We start from the raw sequence: 21490 nt of genomic DNA, 5'->3' as shown, positions 1-21490 counted from the left end.
ACAGGCCCATTAGTTCTTATACAGTTCCGTAGTTTTGCGAAGCTAGAAAAACGGGGCGAGGAGCCCATGACCGGATAAGCATTGCTCTGCCCATTTTAGGGCGATTTGCGATATTTGGCCTACGAAAACGGCTCCCCCTTCTTAAAAAGATTGAAGCACCAGCCTTTCTTCCGATCTCGACCAAACCCCCCCCCCCCCCCCCCCCCCCCCCCCCCCGCTTCCTCTCCTTTGGGAGCTGAAGCCACTTCAGAAACCGGGCATTTAGCTCCTCCTCCCGGGGGAGGAGCCTGCCGGGCCTCCCCGCTCCTTGGCGACAGTAGCGCGTGCACCTAAGAAGGCAGGCCCGGGGCGCGCGCGCGCGCGGCTGCGGCTTCCCGCTCGGCTTGGACCTCTGTGCGGAAGCGGTGGCTGTGGCTGTTCTTGTTTCCCCTCCTTCCGGAAGACCAGGAGCAGGAAAGGCGGACTCGACGAGCGGGCGGGCGGGCGAGCGAAAGAGAGCAGCCTGCAACCCCCGCTGAAGGCCGAGCTCGGCAGTTGCGGCAGGCGCGCTAGGAGCAGGAACAGCAGCAGCAGCAGCTCCAGCAGCTCCTCTCTTCCTCCTCCCGACGGCCAGAGCTAAGGGAAGCTTGGAGGAAGCCTCCGCCGACACCAACCCCGGGTGAGTTAACTTCCTGGACGCCCGTTTTAGTTTGGTTTTATCCGATTATCTGCGGGGGACTCGCCCGCAGTTTGCAGGAGCGGGACGGCCGCGCTCGCAGCCCGCTCCTTTCTCTAGAGATGCCAGTTTTGCAAAAGGCAAAAGTTTGGGTTGTGCTTTTTTTTTCTTCTTTCCCCTCCCTCGATCGGAGAGACTCTCCAAGGTTGAGCTCCGGAGTTTTTGGTGCTCTCCGAGGTTTTATTAAGCTAACCGGGTAATAATCGGGTTTTTGTGTGCGTGTGTGTGTGTTTTTGTGTTTTAAAGGAAAACGGGGAGGAAAAAAGGGCGGGGAAGTTGCCGGTCATTCGTGCTTGCTGTTGGCATTTATTCTAAGGGAGAGACACCAGCTTGGGGGGGTTTTTTTTGGTTTTTTTTTTTTTAATTCATCTCTCCGCCTACCCTTCAAAATCCCCCTCGCCTCTGGTAGAAGCGAAAGCGAAAGGCGGTCTCCAATGTGTCAGAATAAGCTGGAGTTAAATTTGATAGAAGCTCTGGGGTGTCCCTTTTCTTACGCCTTTTTAAAAAAAAGCCGACCATTTTTTTTTTAATTTGAGGCTGTCAACAGCCTTAGGCGAGATGAACTCGGCCGCGGTTAGAAGAGGCCTCTTACTCCTCTCTTTCATATATTTTTTTCTCTCTCTCTCTTTTTTTTTTTTAATAAAATTTTTATTGATTTTTGTAATTAAATAGCAAATACCAATATGATGCATTTACATACACAAGCAGAAAAAAGATAATCTCTCTCTCTTTTTTTTTAATCCCAAGGATGTTTCCGTTTAAATGACGCTCTGCTAAGATATAGCATGCATTTCTAAATATTTAGAACTTTGGGGCGATCTGTCTCAGACCATTAGGGAGATTCTGTTTTTTTCAAGGGTAACGTGTGTGACTTGATTCTGCCTTCTTTTCTGCTTATAAAGCTGAAATTCTAGAAATGAGTCTTCTTTTCTCAAAAGAAGACAAAAGATCCTGTGGCTTCTGAGTAGGGGAAGAAAAGAAGGGGTGGCAGCTAACGTCTTGCTCAGAATGATTGGAAGAAGTTGTGGTTTGCAGCCAATCTGGCTGTGCTCACACGACCTGACAGTGACGAAACCGCAATTTGGCTTTGCAGGTGATGAGAATCTAGCCAGAATTGACATTTTCAGCAGCACCAACTTAGAGAATTGATGCTATTTATCACTGTTTGTTTTTGCTTTATCTGATAGACTTCATCTACTCTTGTGCTTTTCATACTGTTGAATTTGCAACTCTAGGAAGGTATTAGTAGTTTGTGGGGAATGATCACAAATTATAATGTTGAGGATTTAGTAATAGTTTTTTTTTAAAGCATTATAAATCTACAGAGGAATTGTTGCTTCACAAACAGCAATGGGTGTCATGAATGCTCTGTTGTGTAACTCTCCATATTTTTAAAAAATTAAAAGTAAGATAGAAAAGTCTCTGATAAGGGAACAACCCCCTCAGGCCTGTTTATAGCTGTGGGGAGAGAAAATATCTTCTTTCCACAGATTTGCACGTATGATTTTAAGTTGGGAAGGACATAGAAGTAGTAGTTTTATCTAGCAGATGATCCAGATTCATTGTTATCAGATTGGCTCTCCACTATGTTGTAAGCCTATCAGTACAACATATATATGATATGTATTAGAGAATAAATCAGAGTGACATTGCTCTTGAAAAAATAAGGAAACCAAAAAAAAGTTTTATATCTTCTTGACTTTAACATGATTATGCAATGATCTGGGATTTAAATAAATAGTTGTGTTGTTGTTAGTTGTGAAGTCGTGTCCAACCCATCGTGACCCCATGGACAATGTTCCTCCAGGTCTTCCTGTCCTCTACCATCTTCTGGAGTCCATTTAAGCTCACTCCTACTGCTTCAGTGACTCCATCCAGCCATTCTCTGTCGTCCCCTTCTTCTATTGCCCTCAATCTTTCCCAGCATTAGGCTCTTCTCCAGTGAGTCCTTCCTTCTCATTAGGTGGCCAAAGTATTTGAGTTTCAACTTCAGGATCTGGCCTTCTAAAGAGCAGTCGGGGTTGATCTCTTCTAGGACTGACCAGTTTGAACACCTTGCAGTCCAAGGGACTCGCAGGAGTCTTTTCCAGCACCATAGTTCAAAGGCCTCAATTCTTTTGTGCTCAGACTTTCTTATGGTCCAACTTTCACAGCCATACATTGCAACTGGGAAAACCATGGCCTTGACTATACGCACTTTTGTTGGCAGGGTGATGTCTCTGCTTTTTAGTATGCTGTCTAGATTCGCCATAGCTTTCCTCCCCAGGAGCAAGCGTCTTTTAATTTCTTGGCTGCAGTCCCCATCTGAGGTGATCTTGGAGCCCAGGAAAATAAATCTGTCACTACCTCCATTTCTTCCCCATCTATTTGCCAGGAATTGAGAGGGCCGGATGCCATGATTTTGGTTTTTTTAATGTTGAGTTTCAAGCCAACTTTTGCACTCTCCTTCTTCACCCGCATCAAGAGGCTCTTCAGTTCTTCTTTACTTTCTGCCATTAGAGTGGTAACATCTGCATATCTTAGGTTGTTGTTATTTCTCCTGGCAATCTTACATCCTGGATGTTTAGAGTTTATCTAGAGAAGAATATGATTCCAGGCTATAGCTAAATTAGGTTTTTTTTATCTAGAGATGGCACTGTAATATTGAGCGATGTTGCTTTGTCTATAGGAAACAATGTAAAATATTCAGCTGAACATATTTTTTCATATCTGTATCAAACACATTTTTACGACTTTAAATATATACATATTTACATACATTTACACCATATACATATGTATGCATACAGGTACATACATATTTACATAGCCATACATAATACCTGCTAAAGATCAGCCTTAACCTAAAGATGAGGCATTTAAGCAAAGTCAATAACCTTCTCAAATAGTTCCTTGGAGAGAACCATAAGAGGGAAATCTCTAAGGATCAAAGAAGAAAGGTCATCTGAAGAAAACAAAAGAGACTTAAGTTCACAGAAACACTCAGTCCCATATACAATTATAGGTAATTCTTATTTATGACCTTCAACTTTACAGGCAATTTAGGAACATTTATAACCTTCATAGTGTTCCTCAGTCACATGATTGGTATTACAATCAGTATATATATTATGCCTGGCTTGTTAGGTTTTTTTTCTTCCTCTGTTGCAGAGTAGAGAGATTGGAGAGAAAGGGATTGCAAGAGAGTAAACTCCTCTTCTATAAATCAAAAGCAATGTATTCATGCCTGGCCTGGGAGCTGCAGATGCACTATGTAAATACTTACAGTACTTTTTTGAAATTCCTTTCTCTCCAATCTTGAGGGGACAACAAACTATTTCTGAAGGCAATATTTCCTTTCTATGACACTTCCCCCTCCCTATAGAGCAGAGAGATTGGAGAGAAAGGGATTAGAAGAGAGTAAGCTGTTTGCTCTTCTACACATTGCAATTGCACCACCAGTAGGAAAGAATCGGGCAAAGGAGAGATGGCTTACAAAAGCACTTGCTTTTTCCCCTCTCCCCCTGCATAGTGGAAAGGTTGGAGAGGAAAGGATTTCAAGAGAGTAAGCTGTTTATGTAGCGTACCTGCAGTTCCCAATACCAGGCTAAAGGCATAATCAAATAAGTGGAGATATGTGTGTGGGAGGAAATGTACATTGTAACCAGTAAAGTTTTGCTGCTACTTTAAAGTTCATTGTGTTTCTGTGTTTTCCTTATGTGCCTCAGTATTTGGTTGAAAATGATTTATATGTGTTGCTAATTGTTCCCTGGCTGTTGATCAAAATTATATTTCTCATCTGCTTTAGCTGCACCTATCTGGAAACCCCAGCTAGAAAGTGGTGTGTGAGTGTGGTGGTGTTACAAGAGCCATCTGTCACAACAGGCTGTGAATGTATGAATGGCCATAAACCGAATCTGGGCATGTGTGTAACAGGAGCTGGGAGTAAAGAAAATGAATGTGTCCAACACAATTGAAGGGCACCCAGTGGTGGACAGAGATGGATAGTAGTGAACCCATAGCAGACATAATTAGTGTAGAACAGATTTATATTCTCTGTTGGGCATAAGTGGTACCACTCTTTGATATGGCAGAAGAGGCAGAGCAAAATGTGGGCCAGTATGCTCACAGTAAAAAAAATGACATAAAGGTTATCTTATCTAAAAGGAGGTGAGTTCACATAAAATGATTTTAGAAGAGGGTGGGTATTTTCTGAAATTACTCTATTGCTGGCTACTTGTAGGTTATTGTAGGATATATACCAAAGCAGGAGAACATTAAAAGAGGTGCTAGAACTGAAATGAAACAGCGTGTTTATTTAAACTGTTCCTGTAATTACAGCACCAGGGGCTCCTCCGTCTGCCAGGATGAGATCCAGTAATAAAGAGGTTGCTTTCATTGGGCAGTTGTATAGCCCTGCAACCTCTTTTTCCCTCTCCACTCCCAGAGTTGCTTAGTTTAGGCATCAACAAAGGAAGTGTCTAAGCAACAAATGTCTGCTTTATAAGATGGACAGTGATTAATATTTATATGTATTTATATGTGATGGTATAGATATATACGTATGTAGCATGTTTGTATGTTATATATCTGTACACTTTTGAGAGCAGGCAACAGAATTTCATTTTTAATGTGTGCCAATGTGCCCACAGTAAAAAATGACAAAAAGGTTATCTTATCTTATACATAAAGACACTTTTTTTAATAAGGCAATTTTGTTTAAGGATGTAAATGCAGTCTTGTTTCAGTAAGAGGACACATAGAAAACACATCTCACTTCTCAACATGTTGCCTTAAACAGGTAGTTCTGTTCTTCTTGGAAAATATTATAATGTATTGTGCCGTTCATAGGCATTGTCCATATATGCCATTGCACATAGCAGAATAATGATCAAGGGATGAGGTAATATATGTAGTCATGGTAAACTTGTTGATTGGCTCTTTCAGATGCCAAAGTTTGGTGAATTATTGTATCATCACAGCATAGCATAGTCAATAGGAAGCATGTACATTTTCATTGTGCCAGCATGAAGGCTTTGTGCCTAATGAAGACAGTCATTAGCCACAAATACAGGAAACACTCTCTTCACCAAGACTTGTGAAGTGTTCTGCTCAGTAAGGTCTAATATTTCTCAAGTTTTCATTTGTCTTGTTCCTTCCTTTACCTAGACCAGGGGTGTCAAACTCAATTTCATTGAGGGCCGCATCAGCATTGCGGTTGCCCTCGGGGGGCTGGGTGGGTGTGGCCAGGGTGGATGCAGCCTACTGGGTGGGCGTGGCCAGCTCTACATCATTCGCGTCAAGGGTGCCTGTGGGGGCCTGGGCAGGAGTGGGACAGATCTGAGGGTCTCTGGCAGAAAGGGGTGGGACCAGGGCAGAGCCTATCAAGCCGGATATGTGAAGTAGGCGAGGGCCATTTGCTGGCCACTTCCAGGCGATGGTGCATTTCTTCATTCCTCACAAATGGTGACACCTCCTCAGCATGCACCCAGGAGGTGGGGCCGACGCAGCAGGGGCTGGTTCCTCGCTGTTTCCAGACGGCCTTGTGGAGCTAAGACTGAATGCATTTCAGCATAGATGGTCACCACAAAATTGTACATTGGCTCCCGGCCAGCTTGGGCCAGGGCCAAGGCAGCGGGGGCCGTTCCCTCACAGTTTCCAGGACGGCTTCGTGGGCCACATGAAACCACTTTGTGGGCTGCATCCAGCCCCCGGGCCTTGTGTTTGACATGTCTGACCTAGACTTTCAATATGGCTAAAACCTTTCTGCTCCCATTTTATTGCATGCTCTGGGAGGTAAAAGTAACCCTGAGGCAAAACTTGGACTGTTTATTGCATTCCTGATTAGATAAAAATGTTATACACTTCAACAGCAAAGGATTTTATTTAGTTCCTAACAATTTAGTTCCATTAAGTTCCTAATAATTCCCAAGATGAGAACTTCCAAAGCTGGGAAAAGGAAAATGTATACTTTGACACAGGATATTCAGTGCCTGGATTGCTTTCAGAGACAACTGTTAAAAAGACTTTAATTTTGATTTCAGCTAGGCCATACCTGTCTACGGAGGAACTGTCAATCACTGCCCTAGATACTGTTTCCCTTTTATTCAACAGCTACCATGATGAGGGACAAAGATAAAACCCAGCAAATATCTCCAAGGTCCAATTTAAATCTAAGTCAAAGCAGGAATTAGATTTCTGACAAAAAAAAAACATCCCTAAATAAACATTAGGGGAAGGCAGAGTAGAAGTAGGAAAACAAAGGCATGTCTTCCCTTCCAAAAGATTTCTGAGACTAGCTAGATCTCCATAAGAGTAGAAAACACCTTTTTCTAACAGTAACAGCTGTGGAAAAGGATATGTGCAAGAAACACTTGTATTGCAAGAAATTCTTGTATTGCTGGCTAATTTAGAATTTGCAGGATTAATACTGAAGCAGGAGGACATGAAAAGAGATACCAGGACTAAAATAAGCAGCGTTGTGTTTATTTAAATTGTTCCTATTAATTACTTACAGCACCAGGGGCCCTTCCTCCATCTGTCACAGTAGTGAGGATTGTATGGTCTTCATTTTTGTTGGGCAAGTTTTACAGCCCTGCAACCTTTTCTTTCCTCTGCCACCCCCAGAACTGTTTCAGCATCAGTAAAAGAAGGTCAAATATTAATGAGGATTAAGTTTCTAGCGGATATTGAGAACCTGCTATGACAAAAGAAGAGAAATAATTATCTGATTGAGGTTAAAGCTGGAAGTTTTGGAGTTATTTTTTTGCAAAAATGAATAGAAAGAGCTAGTTTCTTTGAGCAGTCCCTCTTCCAGGTATTAATTAAAAATGCAAGCGCAAGAGAGTGGTTCATAATAATCTTTTATTTTTAAATATGATAATAAACATGGAAAGTAAAAATTCATATGCCTTCCCTTACTTCCATCCCACCTACAGGTAGTCTATGCGTTACAATGGTAATTGGGACCGGAATTGTAATGGCAATTCTTATTTGAAGAACTGCTTTTCCTCAGTTATATCTACCCAACCTACCAGGAAGGCAGGGCATGTTGCAGGTCCCATCTATTTGGGAAACTCATATCTGGCGGGACCAAGAAAAAGGGCCTTCTCAGTAGTAGCTCCCTCCCTATGGAAAATACCCCCAAAGATTGGCCCCCGCTTTGTTACTTTTCAGGAAGGCTCTGAAGATGTGGTTCTGTCTGTAGGCCTGGGGACTCCAAACAGATATGGAGCCAATCAAGTACTTGATATGATTGTATTGTTGCCACCATGGGGGGGGGGGTTGGAGGTGTGTGGTTTTTTTGTTTTTTTAATGTTATCCAGAGTTACAGTGTGTCAGTTGGGTGGCCATAAAAATATTTCATAAATAAATACATTCTGGCAGTTCCGGTTGCTGTCAGTAAATGAGGACCTCGTGTGAACACAACTTCCAACTTCCTGCTGGCTTCACCATTGACTTTGCTTGTGGGAAACTGGCAGGGAAAATTTGGAATCATGATCACCATGACTGTGGGCATGTGATGATGACCAAAATTCTAAGGACTGTCGTATTTCCCTCTCATTCAGCACCATCACATTATGAATTATCACTGAATAAGTGATCATAACCTGAAAACTATCTGTATAAAGAAAGCAGCAGGATATTTTGGAGAGAATATCTATGCAGAAATTGGGTCTTGGGGATAAGAGGACCTGGCCAATGTAAGGATATATACCTGACCCCTTGTAGCCCCTGTGATGCAGATTTTGCAGTTTTTGATATTAAATATGCAGCCTTCCAAGGAAGAGGAAGTGCTGATTCAGTTTTACTGAGACAGTAAAGAAAACTTTAGACGAGCTTATTTATTTACTAAATTTATTATTTATTAAATATGCATGCTGCCCATCTCGCTATCCAGGTTTACGAACTAGAAATTGTTTTGATCAATTGAAAAACTGAAATAATGCAGCATGCTACATTAGATTAGATAACCTTTATTGTCATTTTTTTCCTGTGGGCACAGTGGCACACATTAAAAATGAAATGTAGTTGCTTCCTCTCAAAGTGTACACATACATAACACACATTTAAAACATACTATATACAACATATGTATAGACCTACACTCTTACATATAAGTAACATAAATATTATTCACTGTCCATCTTGAATACATAACGGAAGGAGGAAGCTTTAGAGTTCACAAGGTTAATACTGTATGGAACAAAGCTGTGACTGAATCTGGATGTTCTGCTTCGGATACCACGGAACCTCCTCCCAGAAGGTAACAAAGAAAACAGGTCGTGAAGAAGATGTGTAGTGTCCCAGATAATCTTACGGACCCTGCTCAAGCAACGCTTCTGTGCTATGTCCTGGATGGAAGGGAGGGAACTGCCAATGATCTTTTCAGCCATCCTTACCACTCTCTGCACTGCCGTCGTGTCTGAAGCAGTGATGCTTCTAAACCAGACTGTGATGCTGTATGACGGATGCTCTCGATCGTCCTTCTGTAGAAAGTGGGTAAGGATAGGGGAAGGAAGATATGCTTTTTTCATGTGACGCAGAAAATGCAGGCACTGCTGTGCCCACTTCACCAGTGTCTCGCTGCTGAGCGACCAAGCCAGCCTACTTGTTAACTGCACACCCAGGAATTTGATGCTGATAACCATCTCCACAGGTGAATCATTAATGTACAGAGAAGTGTGGCTGTGCCTGCCTTTTCTGAAATTGACAATAATCTCTTTGGTTTTTCCAGTATTTAAAACTAGGCTATTTTCCTTACACCAGTTCACCAAACCCTCAGCCTCCTTGCAGTAAGCACTCTCAGTGTCGTCATGCATAAGGCCCACTACTGTTGTATCATCTGCGAACTTCACAATATGGTTGGTGGCAAATCTAGCACTACAGTCATGGGTCAATATGGTGAACAACAGCGGACTTAGGACACAGCCCTGAGGAGAACCTGTGTTCAAGAAAATGGTGTTAGAAATATTTGTTCCAACTTGCACATATTGGGGCCTGTTAGTAAGAAAATCAAGAATCCAGTTGCACAAAGGATATTTGCTCTCTAGAGTTGCTACTATCAGTAACACAAGAGTTAAAAGTCTGATCTTGAATGAAATACTTTCTAAAGCATTTGGCACCATGCAAAGCTATTAAAATGGCTGAAATATCTTCTGTACAGCGTTTACATTTCAGTACCAGTTAATTGTAAATGTTACTTTATAAGGTTCTGTAGTTGAGGGGGTATTTTATTGTTGACAAAATATTTTAAAACATTAGCTCTTGGGAGGGGTGAAATGAAAAGTAATTCTGCTATGGGAAAGGATTATTTTACTCTTGTGGCATAAATATACCCACAAAGTAAGTTAAGATATTTTTTGAATTGTTAATAGATTCAATACAGATTTAAAGCTGATTATTGAGTTGTTTTTCAGATAATTTTGTTACTTTGTTTGGACTTGCCCCACGCAAGCATATTTCTAAGCTGCTTTTAGAGATTTCAGAGCTATTTTGGGGGGAATTTTTGGGGAAAGAGAATAAGAGTGTGAAGTTAATTCAATATATTATTCATTTGATTTAATCTATATGGTGCAATGGACTTTTTCTTAAAAAATATGGTTCTATGAAATACTGCTTTGTTCAATACTATCAAAGTTATGTAAAATATCCAGTATGCAGCTGAATCCATTTTTCTCTCCAGTATCCCATGTGTAATTAAGACCAATTAATTTTTCTTATCCTCTTAGTAAACTACAAGTTTCTTATCAACTCAGTAGCTGAACAGTATTTATCTTTTAAGATAATTTTTGAGATTTTGCTTTTGCTGTTATTGGATTTCCCTTAGATTTGGGTGAGAAGATATTGAACCTTTAATTTTGGAATATTGGGTCTAGACTGAATCTATAAATTTATAGAAAGCTGAGATAGAATGCAACATTCATTTTATTTTCTATAGTAAACATGAAAATAAAGAAGAGTTATTTAATAATAGAATATAGGAAAAAGTTTGCATTTAGGTAGCCTAAAGAATTAATTAATGTCATAGTTTGGACATTGGGTTTCAAGTGAGTTATTTTCATAATAGTACATGTCAGTTAGTCAGAATTATTGCCCTGGCTTCTCAATTTTAAGCTAGAATTCTGGCTTGTTATTCACAGATGTGTCTTGTTATTTCTATTGAAAGTGGCTTTGGCTAACAAATTAAAAGAGGAATTATGTTTGAATAGAGTTCTCTTCCTTCTAAGAAGCCGGAATGTCATTTTTCTAACAAGCTTTGATTTCAGGTCAGAGACAACTCTAAAAATTCTAAATATAAAATTTTTATTGGTCCATTAATATTTTTTATATCTAACTGCTTCCCCTTGGTGCTGGATGAGAGAGGTTAGTAATAGGAACAATTTTCTTTGTGAATAATAAGCCAGAATATGCAGAATCATGCCTTAGCATTGTAAATGCATCAGTTGTCTTGTGACAAACATCGGCCTTAAATTCTCAGACTGGGTCATCTGTCATTTTTTATGCTGGTGTCCATTATGCTGTTTTCTGAGCTGATGCTAGAAGTTAATATATTGTAAACATTTTGTCATAAATTGGGTGGTGGACAAACTTTATTCCAGATCTCTGAACAATTTGTAAACCATTGACAACCTTATGAGCCTCTCTAAAGAGTTTGTCATATTCTGAATAAGTGGTGTGGTTGCAATTACTACAAATAGGCAGGTTTAACAGAGTTACAATAAAATTAATGGAGAATGTCTACGTTTTCATTTCTGAATATATTTTTTTCTTAGAATTGCTGAGGGACAAGGGTATCAAAGAAGAGAATTGGTTTTATTTTAGAAAAGTGAACTGTGTTTGAAGCGTGACTGTTACAGAAATATAAAAGCACTGAGTTATTTGATGGATTTTGATAACTGTACAATTTATTATGCTCATTGCTCAGTAATCATACTTAAATGTACATTCAGAAAAAAATCAAATCAGTTAGAGAGATCCAGCTTTAATTAACTTATTTTAAATGAGGCTGTGAAATTCCTCTTATAGATTCCAAGATTCTATGTTATCCCAGACTGGTATTAAAGCGTGACTACATTGACATCTATATAGTTCTTGCTTCTTTAATCTTGTCCAGCAGCCTGAGGGTTGACAGTAACAATGGCAACTGATGAATATCTCGTTAGAAACTTTTTGTGCATCTCAAATATTTGATTTAAACATTTCTCTGTTTATGCATATAAATGATAAATGAATATAGATCTAAGCATGATCAGTTTAGTTACTTACAAAATAAATTTAAAACATTTGAAGATATACAATGGTATTAGTTCATGGCCTATTGTGAGAGATGACTCTCAAAAGAAAGTGGCATTGTATTTTTCTTTCCTCTTTTATGTCAGGAGAAGCATAAAGGTAAATTGTGCAACATGGAGTACTTAAGTGTGTTGGTGCAAGAAAAATAATGTTAAGAATGATTGAGTGCTGAATGACTACAAATTGGCTACAGAAGTGAATGACTAACATGAAAGATGCGTATTGATGCTTTAGGTACACGGAGAGAATGAGGTTTGAATTCAAAACAACCATATGAAATTAAAGGGGAAGAGGAAAACTAAAAAAGTTATTGATGGAATTGAGCTTCTCAAAAGACAAATATGCAGGGTTTAAACATTAAAAGCTGCAGCTGCCAAAAAGGCCAACACAGTGCTAGGCTGCATTAACAGAGGGATAGAATCAAGATCACGTGAAGTGTTAATACCACTTTACAATGCCTTGGTAAGGCCACATTTGGAATACTGCATCCAGTTCTGGTCACCACACTGTAAAAAAGATGTTGACACTCTAGAAAGAGTACAGAGAAGAGCAACAAAGATGATTAGGGGACTGGAGGCTAAAACATATAAGGAACGGTTGCTGGAATTGGGTATGTCTAGTTTAACGAAGAGAAGGACGAGGGGGGGCATGATAGCAGTGTTCCAATATCTCAGGGGCTGCCACGAAGAAGAGGGAGGAGTCAAGCTATTCTCCAAAGCGCCTGAAGGCAGGACAAGAAGCAACAGGTGGAAACTAATCAAGGAGAGAAGCAACCTAGAACTAAGGAGAAACTTCCTGACAGTTAGAACAATTAACCAGTGGAACAACCTGCCTCCAGAAGCGGTGAATGCTCCAACACTGGAAGTTTTCAAGAAGAGACTGGACAGCCATTTGTTCGAAATGGTATAGGGTTTCCTGCCTGAGCAGGGGGTTGGACTAGATGACCTCCAAGATCCCTTCCAACTTTACTACTACTACTACTACTACTACTACTACTACTACTACTACTACTACTACTACTATTATTATTATTATTATTATTATTATTATTATTATTATTATTATTATTATTATTATTAAGATCGTGTATGAAGGGGTATATTGACATGGCAGCAAAGACAATGCAGTGGTGGATTGGGCAGTGGTATTGATTTAACAGATTTCTGCATCCCTCAGTTGCATACCCAGAATGTTGTTCTTTAAATAAGGCAGGACCTCATACCCTCACATTTGATCACTATCCCATTAATTGGAGCACCTGACTCTTCAAATGAACTTGATAATTAGAGGTTCATATGCTTTTGCCACATACAAATATGTAGCTTTGAATCATTTTCCTTAATAATGAATTTTTACTCATTTAATTAGTTTCTCTTTATTTAGATTTAGAACTTGTGTGGAAAACAGATCATGTTTTAAGTCATATTTATTAGCAGAAACACAGAAAATTTGGAAGGATTCACAAACTTTTAAGCAGCCCTGTATATCTAACAGGAAGATTCATGTGAACTAAGCAGCTACTATATTTCTCAGATTTTTTTTCCTTGTCAACAGATTTAAAAAGTGATTTTGAGAGGTCTATGGTAGGAATGGAAACTTTGAGGGTCTTAATCCATAATTATTCTTTTTCACTTTCCTTGATATTAACTCACAATAAAAAAATTTGAACACCTTCATTATTAAATGGGTGGCAGAACATGGTATATTTATGAAAGATTTGTAAGTAAAAAATATATTACCGGTACTTTGTAGGATGAAAATTATGTCAGCAAGTGCATAGAATTTTTAAATCTGAACTTTGTTGCAGTTAAAGCCTAATATTTATTATGACACAATATTTTTCATAATAATTTATGTGCTTGCTCCCTGAAGCAAAAAAATTAATCTATATCTTTAAACTATTCAGTTCAGAGTTGAATTGTACTATTTAGCAAGAATTTGAGTTGTGAGATTACTTGTTTTGACCTAATTATTTTCAAATTTATTGGGGATTTTTCATGTAATCAATGCACACTAAAAATATTCCTTACAAATAGAACAGTCTCTTTATATAATTTTGACTACTTCTAAGCCAGGGGTGTCAAACTCGCCGTGTCACATAATGTGACGTATCGCGACTTTTTTCCCCTTGCCGGAGCTGGGGTGGGTGCGGTTTCTGTGTGACTCATCTGGCCTGCGGGCCGGCAGTTTGACACCTCTGTTCTAAGCAGTTCCAAAAATTACGCTGTATAATACAGGCGTCCCCAACCTTTTGGGCAACAGGGACCGGTTACTTGGAGAGTTTTTTCTGTGGACCGGATGGGGCTTTGCTTGTTTGTGGGCCTGGTTGCTGGCATGCTGCGGCCCGGTACCGGTCCGTGGACCGGGGGTTGGGGACCCCTGGTATAATATTTTAAACCTCTAGTCCAAGAAAACATAGGGTGATCCTAAATCAGATGTATACAATGAAAGTTGTTTTTCTTCCATTACTTATGTATGATATACAATAATGCTTTGTAGAAAACTGTACATTAGAGGAAGGTTTGTGGTGCTGTCTTGATATTTTTAGTGTATTCTAATAGATGACCAAATTAGAAATTACTGTCAGCTACAGAATTTCCTTTAAGAGTAAGTAAAACACATAGTTTGCTTTTGGAATTTCTCTTTAATATGTAACTTTGTGGCTTAAATTTTGAGGTACTATCTTAGCATTTGATGGGAGACTGCAACCTATTATTTTGAATAATAGTTTGCAGTGTGTCCCTTCTGTGTAAAATCTGAACAAACTAAGAAACTCTGTGTTTAATATTGCCTATTTTTTAACTTTGAAAGTAAGCTGAGCATCTGCAGAACTGAGTCTGGAACAGGAAGCTGGATAAAGTTTATGAATCTGAAAACTAATGACATCTCATGCCAGAACAGTGTTGAATGCTTTGCTGCCTAAACTGCTTTAAGACTTATGTAATATTTGACAAAGACTAAACTCCATCTTTAACTGTTTAGTTGTTGCCATGAAGTAATGTCTGACTTCATAACACCTCCTTGTGTAGTAACCTTCATATTTCATTAAGTATCTTCATATTTACCTTTGTGGCTGGAAAGAGTTTGGTTAGTTTCATGATTCTCGTCCTTAGCATTTTTGCAATGTTATAGGTAATATTCAGCTGTGGCAAGGGGATGTTCCTGGAAGGATCAGCAAAGAATGCCAGGAATGTATGCCAAGAATATATATTCCCTGCAAGGTCAAGTAAGGAAGGAAGGTCATCCAAGCAACCAGGCAACTATATAAAGCAGCAGCAACATAGGAAGATGCAGGAGGCAGATGATCACCTTATTGCCAATGTCAAGGCATGAATTTATACTGTGCAGGAAAAGGCAATGGTAAACCATCCCAATATTTTTACCAAGAAAATAATATGGATAAAAATATGAAATAATTGATGATCTATGCCTGATGATCTATTGATGATCTAGTGCCCCTCAGATCAGTTTGCACTCAACATGCTGCTGAGGAGAAATGAGGATCCTTTGGTGTAATTAATGGGGTTTATGATTAAAGCTTTTGGGATGTCTAGTTGTTGCTGCTGCCATACAGGAAAAGAAAAGCTGACGTTGCAAAGACAGAATTGCAGTAGGAACCTGGAACATAATCAACATAGTGAAACATGCTGATGCCTAAGATGTTAATTTTTAGTAATTTCATTTCAAACAAGTACAGATAGCACCAAAGCAGAAGAAGAGAAGGTTCATAAATTTGATTTATCAGATTCAATTTAAAATTAATAAAACATACAAGCAGTGTGTGCAAAAAATACTTGAAATTCAGCTGTGTTTTAAAAATATATGCATCTCATCCAAATGATCCTTCCCTCATGATATTTTGAATTATGTAAAGTGCTGCAGAATGTTTTGCTTTTTTCTTTTATGTAAAGTTTATAAACTAGACACGGAGTGTATTATTTATTATTATTAGATTTTTATTCAAACTATTTTTATTAAGGTGGCAAACATACATAATATTCTTGCCTTCTATTTTATATACAATGACAACTCTGTGAAGTAAGTTGGGCTGATAATTACATACCCAGTTGCAGTTTTAAATGCTGTTTCTTTTGTAATGTAGAGAAGGAATATCTTTTAAAGAGTAATAGACAAAATGAGTTCAGTGCCCTTTCTTTTTAAGTTAGAGCAACAGTCTGCAGACCTGTGTTATCTTTGCCTGTATTTACCTTTGTCTGGTTTCTAAGCTTTAGAAATCTCCTGTGACAGCAATTATTAGACATTTAAAATGTTTGCTGCTCCTCCCTGCCTTATTCCCGTGGCTATTCAAGTAGTTGCCACAGCATTGGATTGGTTTAATTTATTTAATTTGTATTAAATAATTTGAATCCCACAAACATATCCTTCCTCCTTTCTTCACAACAACCTGTGAGGTAGGTAGTCTGAGAGAGAGTGACTGGCCTAAGGTCACCCAGCTGGCTTTCATGGCTAAGGCGAGACTTGAACTCATGGTCTCCTGCTTTCTAACATAGTGCCTTAAACATTCGATCAAACTTTTTTGCCTTCTGTTTTCAAAGTTAGTTCACTGAAGTTGATGTACAATTACTTCACACATAAATGGCCATTGCCTTGTGTCTGTAATGCAGAGTACACCAACCACATTAACAGATGAATTTTATTTAGCTCATTAAAGGATTTGGTTTCTTCACAAAAGCGTCAATTATATTGCTGCAGCAACTTGCATATCTTGTAAAAAAAAAAAAAGACTAATGTATGACAGGGCTCTGACAGCAAGTGAAATCAAGAATATTGCAGCCTGGTTACTTATTAGGACCAAGTCTCAGAAAAGTTTCTTGTCACTTGTGAAACAATTCCACTAATCCCAATTATGTAAACAGACCACTAATTCCTGGTCTGTTTCCAATTTGGAGTCATGTACAGTATCTGAAAGGCTCCCTGCTTGCCTATTGACACTCATCTTCAGAGACCTATTCTGGTTCACGGTGGTGATTTGGTAGTTATACTCTTGATTTGGACTTGCTCCTATCAAGAGGCGGCTCATATGATGTTTCACATGTTTATGCCAGCTGAAATTCTTTTTTCCACACGTTTTTTATATTATTCTATCCGACTGTGCATGTAATTGTATTCATTGACTTTTATTACATTATTTTAAGATTGCTTAAGCTTTGAAAGTTCTGTGAGATTTTAGAGGAGATGGCAAATGATAGAAATATACCTACACTCACTTTACAAGTAAGTTGGATTGTAAACAAAAGAGATTCTTTTAACTATGAACTTACCTGGACAGAGGATAATTCTGCATGTATATAGAAGAATCATAATTATATCCCCCAAGAATCTCAACCTACCTTTCCCCTGCTTAGTTTCTGCTTGCAACACATAAAGTGTTACAATTTGTCTCTTTAAAATACCATGATCAGAACATAGTCTTCTGTTGAGGATTGCATTGTTGGGTTTTTTTGCATCATGTTCCAAGGCTTTTTTCAAAAACAAGTATTACTGCCCAACTAGGCATCTTCCATTCTGTAGCTGTGAATTTCATTCTTGTTTCCTAATTGAAAAACTTTGTATTTAGATTTAACTCTTATTTCCCTCTCAGTTCTTTAACTCTTATTTCCCTCTCAGTTCTTTAACCTACCAAATTATTCTGAATTTTGTTGCTGGGTTTTTTATTCCACTCAGTTTTAGTTCCTGCAAATTGGATTAGCATTTTCTCAATCTTCAGTCTTTTAACTGCATTATTTTGACTTGTATGTTTATTTTTTTAATGTTATTGACAGTATTTATATTTTTTAGAAACACTCAAAGCAGTTTTCATAGTTTTAAAAATAGTTTATTCATTGTTTAAAAATGTTTACAATCTCAGGCAGGATTTGATTCACATTTTTTATTATTGGTTCATTGCACAATCAGCCAAATGTTTAAACTGGATTTGGCATTTTTATCAACCTCTATAAAGTCCTTTGCAAGGACCTGGGACAGGCAGATATTGATGTTTGATAGTTTTAGACGAGGTATCATCACAGGAGTTAAGTTGTTTTCAGCAAAGCTGCCTTTTACAATTGACTGATGGTGATTTTTGTCAATAGTTAATGGTGTTCAAATAATGCTTCAGTTGTTTTGGGATTGTACCCAAGGCACCTATTACTATTAGTACTACCTTTTCTTTCTCTTTTTATTATTACTATTCTTAAACATTTCCTAATCTACACTAAATAGTTTCTTTCTGGATACAGTGCTTTTTAAGATCTTCCATTTCATTCACATCCAAAATCAAGGATTGATTTCATAAACTCAAAAAAGGCACAGCTGCTCCTGACTCATATCTTTAATCAGCTAACTTGGGAAAAGTTGGAGATTTGATGAAGATTCTCTTTCTTTTTTAAAATGTCAGTTTCAGTTTTATTTAACCTTTAATTATATGACTCAGGGGACTGTTTTTTAAAGTCTTACTTCGGTAAATATCTTTTTCTAAAATATTTTTTCCATTAGAGGAAGATGAAAAATTAGCATCTCATATTCAGTAAAAATTTGAAGTGATTAATGTTAGAAGAAAAACACTGAGCTCTGTATTCAGAACAAAAATGTCTCTTTAATCCCCTGAAGAAAATAATTTTTCAGGTGATTAATTTTTAAATTCTTATTTAAGTCTCATACTCCTGGCAGAGCAATTGTTAAACCAATTTCATGTTTTAGTTCTAAAATATATTACATTTACCCAGTCCTGAGGGAGGAGTTAAGTTATATTTACCGTCAAAGGCATTAGCCCTGTCTGTAAATATTGTTTGAAGGTAACTCCCAGCACCATTTCTGGACATGTGCCAACAGGGAAGATCACAATCACTACACAAGGGAATTAGGGAATGATGCTATAACTGATACCAGCCAAGTGGTTCAGAAGTATCAACGTTTCTGTATTCCCCCTTCTAGTTTCTAAGGTAGCTTATTTATTAAAGCAACTGAAGTAGTCTTACCTTATCAATAATCAAAGCCTACTTTGAAATGTATTCAGGTACATCCATTTTCTGCTGCCAAAATAGTTTGAAAATGGTCAGACCTTGGCAATTTATACAATCTGATTTTTTTTTTTTAAAAAAAAAATGTAATCACTGTTAAGCCTTAATTCTATATTTTTCAGATCTGGACCAGATAAAGAGGTATAATGGGACATTGTAAGAATGTCTCTTTTTCTTATTTTGTTTCATGATAATACATGCATAACAGATTAATAAATTAGACAGCTGGTTTTAAGACATTTGTAGCAACAGAAGAGTCTTAGTGTTTTTTGTTGTTGAAAACATTTTCTCTCCAGCATTTGGGGTAGTTCAAAATATCCATCATTAACACTTATTTATTTTATTTGCACTAACTTATATGCCGCCCTTCTCCCCACGGGACTCAGGGCGGCTCACAGCATGTTAAAAAACAACACAAAAAACATTTCCCCTATAAAAGCCAATTAAAAACCCAGATATATATAGCTGTGTCATTATTAAAATCTTTAAAAATTTTCCCTATTTAAAATTCACCCTAGGTCAGTCCCGCTTGCTGAAAAAGCCATGTCTTGAGGGCGCGGTGGAAGGTTAGGAGATCCGGGATAGTCCGGATCTCGGGGGGTAGTTCGTTCCAGAACACTGAGATATCATTTCACTTAGCATGGAATCTGGTTACATTTTATAAATAATAAAAAAGTGTGTCACCCCTGTATTTGTTGTGTGTGATTATTTGCGTTCGGTAACATAAATACAGATAGTCCTCGCTTAACTACCACATTTGAGCCCTGCAACTCCATTACTAAGCAACACACTAGTTAAGCAACACATAACTATGTCAGACATACAGTGTCAATTCCACTGCAGTCATTAAGCAAATCATTGATGATTGTTCAGTGTGATACCACATCACCACAACTTGCATCCTATTAGCTTCTCATTGATTTTGCTTGTTGGAGTCAGTTTTGAAGTTCACACATGTATCTATACTATGAATGTAGTAAATGTGTTTCAGTTGTGAAACACCTGAATAGCAATCATATGACCATTGTAAGATTGAGGACCAGTCATAAAGTTACTTTTTCAGTGCCATCATAATTCAAATGGTCACTATATGGGGTAGTTGTTAACCAGCCACTACCTGCAGAGAGCTTTAGATGTCTGTTCTCCCATGCAACTTAATCTTCTTTTAAAGATTGAAATGAGGAATAGTACCTGTTTCTTATTTCTTCTAAAAGCTGAGGTGAGTGAAGGACTTTATGGGTGTGCAGATGGACATTGCAGAAACATCGCCTACAAAGTTTTGATTACCATCAGTATCTATGAAAAACTAAAATGAAAATTCATGTCATATCATCGTAAAATGAGGACCTGAATAGTAAGCTGAGAACTAATCTGAAACCAATGGGCAGAATCAACTGTAATTTTTATTGTCCCTTTCGAAATATTAGTTGGGGGTATTATATGTATGATCACATGAAGTATTTTAGTTGTACATATGCTTATAAAATGTACTTCAACTTTCTAGAAAAAGACCCCAAATCATTAACTTCTGTTTGTTTACAAGAAGGATCAAGAACAAACACTGATGGTATTCTGACATTGTTTGCTTTTATAAAATAAAGTCCTGCAAAATTATAACCTGATGATAAAGGAGTAAATATATGAATGTTTGTTTTGGATATAAACAAGGCTAGACTATTTTGCACCACTGGCCAAAGTCTTTGTGAGATAGTACAGATAATCCTCTACTTATAACCATTTGTTACAACATTGTAACTGTTTGAAGCTACAATGACATTGAGAAAAGTGACTTACAACCAGTCCTCACATTTACAACACTATTGAAGCATCCTACAGTCACATGCTCAGAATTCACATGCTTGGCAAACAGCGTATATTTACAACATTGCAGCATTCCAGGAACATATGGTTGCCATTTGCAAACTTCCCAGCTGGCTTCTGGCAAGCCAAGTCAATCAGGAAGCCAGATTCTCTTAATGGCTGCGCCATTCACTTGACAGCTGCAGTAATTCACTTAAACGTGGCAAAAAAGGTCATAAAATCAGATGCAACTTAACCACCTTACTTAAGTGTGGTTGTAAGTCAACTACTCGTGTATCATATTTTCCTATAAAAGCCTTTTACAGCAGATAGTTACTGGGGTTTGTTTGCAACAGTAAGATTATTTTTAAAACAACAGTGCTAACAGACCCAAACTGCTTAGTGGAAGGATTAACTCATGCTAAGACAGAATCAAGTTTGCATGGCAGACAAAGTTTACCTTTGTGACTTGCACATATTTAGCAAACATAGTTTGTAAATCATGATTTGTAGATTAATATACATGCAATCAATTGTAGGTGATTAAATAAATGATGGTTAAGCAAATCATAACCCATCATAGAACTCAAAACTGGATGACCTCTCTTGTTCTAAATTATCAAATTGGTCAAGAATTATGTAAACTGTTTCAATCCAAATTAATCTGTTTCCAAAACTACTG

General features: G+C 38.0%; 1 protein-coding gene across 1 annotated transcript in view; it reads left to right on the top strand.

Moving 5' to 3' along the window:
* The first annotated feature begins 591 nt into the window (after positions 1 to 591).
* The window catches only part of JAK2 (Janus kinase 2), a 75676-nt gene continuing 54777 nt past the window's right edge, over positions 592 to 21490 (top strand). Inside the window, exon 1 of the mRNA XM_015820620.1 lies at positions 592 to 658. The gene's annotated coding sequence lies outside the window, so the exon portion shown is untranslated. The remainder of the gene's footprint in view (positions 659 to 21490) is intronic.

Source organism: Protobothrops mucrosquamatus, unplaced genomic scaffold (genome assembly GCF_001527695.2).
Source record: "Protobothrops mucrosquamatus isolate PMUCROS unplaced genomic scaffold, P.Mucros_1.0 scaffold1151, whole genome shotgun sequence".
Classification (NCBI taxonomy): Eukaryota; Metazoa; Chordata; class Lepidosauria; order Squamata; family Viperidae; genus Protobothrops; species Protobothrops mucrosquamatus.
Note: the sequence above shows the minus strand (reverse complement) of the source record. Positions and strands in the feature narration are given on the sequence as shown.